The sequence below is a fragment of the Camellia sinensis genome, chromosome 8 (genome assembly GCF_055761805.1).
Source record: "Camellia sinensis isolate YWXY chromosome 8, ASM5576180v1, whole genome shotgun sequence".
NCBI classification, from domain to species: Eukaryota; Viridiplantae; Streptophyta; class Magnoliopsida; order Ericales; family Theaceae; genus Camellia; species Camellia sinensis.
In genome coordinates, this window is record NC_138968.1 from 38,149,577 (window position 1) to 38,152,123 (window position 2,547).

The window sequence follows — 2,547 nt, forward strand, 5'->3', positions numbered from 1 at the left end:
TACCACCGGCAGCGACAAGGCCAGGGTTGTTTTTTGAGACATCATCGGTATTGAGTTTGAAAAGGCCAGGTTTGGGGGGAGCTAGGAGATAGCGGATGGTGGAGGGGGGCGTAGTTGCCTGGAAGGAGAGAGATGTTGACATTCGATGGCAGATGCAATGGCAAAAGTAGATTTAACATTTTGAATGACAAAAACAAAAAACAGATAATACTGAAGGGACTAAAGTAGATTTAAAAGAAACTATGGGACCTTTGGTTAATTTATTCATTACATTTATAGTTTTTATAATTTATTTTAAATTTCACTTAAGTCTATTTATTCAAAACTTATAATTAATGACATTTTTTATGATAAAAATTAAGAATTAATAACATTTTTTAAATAATTTTTGATAAAAAAGTATTACTAATTATTATATAATTTATTAAATAATAAATTTATCTATTAAGACATTCGTAAATCTCATAATAATAACACGTGATATTTTGAACCGCCTAATAATTTTCAATACTCCTCTATATAAGTCCCAAACTCACTCCCATATTTCCACTCTATTCCCAAACTTTGAATTTTATTTACGCACATTTTGTGTGCTTCATATCTCTTACCCCTCTCTCTCTCTCTCTCTCTCTCTCTCTCTCTCCCTCTTAAATCTAACTCATCATCTCCAATGGCCTCTGCTTCAGATTTCATCTGCCAACACCTCTTCGATGATTTTGCTACAGATGACTACTTCACCGCCAATCTCAACCTCTCAAGTACTACTACTCCAACATTATCCGAAACTCAATCTTCTAATTCTGATGATTCTTCTTCTATTTCCGAGCTCAGAATTACTAGTAACTGTGAATCAGTAGCTTCAGCTTCAGATTTGAATCTCCAAATTGGAAATATTGAATTCGATAACTTCGAATTTGACACAAAGCCACAGATCACCACTCCAAAGCACCAATCGAGGTTAAGCGATCGCCGCCAGATGTCGATTCCGCCGGTGAAGACGATTCAGGGCCCGAATTTCAGCGCCGGAGCTCAGCCGCAGACGGCGGATCGGAAGAGGCATTACCGGGGCGTAAGGCAGCGGCCGTGGGGAAAATTCGCGGCGGAGATTCGAGATCCGAACCGGAAGGGAGCGAGGATTTGGCTCGGGACTTTCGACACCGCCTTGGAGGCTGCCAAGGCGTACGATCGAGCGGCGTTCAAGCTGCGGGGAAGTAAGGCTATATTGAATTTTCCTCATGAGATTGGGCATCCGCCGGAATCTGACACACCGGTGGAGAATCGCCGGAAAAGACGTAGAGGAGGTGACGCTGAGGAGAGAGAGGGAGTGGTGGTGGTGAAGAGAGAGAAAGTGCCGGAATCTGACGTCAAGACGGAGTGTGTTTCTACTGTTTGTCCGTTGACGCCGTCAAGTTGGACGTTTTGGGACTGTGCAGAAATGAAGGGGATATTTGACGTCCCTCCGTTATCGCCGTTATCACCCCATCCTTCACTTGGATATTCACAGCTCATGGTTATCTAACGGCGTTTATTAACGACACCCTATTAAATTAATTATCAAAAAAAAAATAATAATAATAATAAAAAATAAATAAATAAATCAGAACCAAGTTTAGGACCTTTTGGACTAACCCATTTTCTCTATGCACATAGTACAAGAGAGCTGATGAGGTTGTTTGGAATTTTGTTTTTGTTTTTTTTGTTTTTGTTTTTTTTTTCTTTCTTTACTTTGTAATTTTGAATTCAATTGGATTTGTTGAATTATTTGTGGTAGATTCATGCACTGTGACATGCACATGCATGTGTAATTAAAATGAGATTGTCATAATTTCCTGCTCAAGATGAAGTAAAACGTTTGACATGGCAAAGTCATATGTGCATTGGTACTGTTAATGTACACTAAACCTAACCCACTACCCTAACCCACTACATCCACTCCACTAAACCTAACACACTTACCATCTCCACTACCACCCACCACCTCCACTACCATCCACTACCACCACTCACTTACCTCACACCTCTCCTATATAATAGCTTGTAATATACAAAATCTACATATACAACAATCTTGTAACACATCAATAAATAATATACATCAATTTATCTTACATGGTATCAGAGCTAGGTTAAGAATCTATTCATTCTGCTTCACCGGCGGGCGGCAGCCTCGCCTTGGCCGCCCGCCGGACCTCCACACATACCCAGACTGTAACTTCATCTTCCTCTCTCTTACCTCTCGGCTCTCTCAGACCATGACAGCCATCTCTCTCTCTCTCGACCATACCATGACTCACACACTCTCTCTCTAGAGACCAAAGAACACACACCACTCACACATCTCTTTCTCTCTTGATCTCTTTTCATAAGGACATTTTTCTCGAGGCACAAATTAACAACGGCAGCTTCGAACCAACCACTGTCGCCACCATCATCCATCGTCCTTCTCCACATTTGCCACGTCGATGGTGCCGCCGCTGCCTGTCCTCAACCGCAAGACCCAGATGCAAATCCACCACCACCGCCGGACCTCAACCCAAAGTCTCTCTC

General features: G+C 41.6%; 1 pseudogene across 1 annotated transcript; it reads left to right on the plus strand.

Moving 5' to 3' along the window:
• The first annotated feature begins 539 nt into the window (after window positions 1-539).
• Window positions 540-1,865, plus strand: LOC114298261 (ethylene-responsive transcription factor ERF105 pseudogene; annotated as a pseudogene). The gene has a single exon (XR_014337565.1). The product of XR_014337565.1 is annotated as an ethylene-responsive transcription factor ERF105 pseudogene (transcript).
• The last annotated feature ends 682 nt before the right edge of the window (window positions 1,866-2,547 follow it).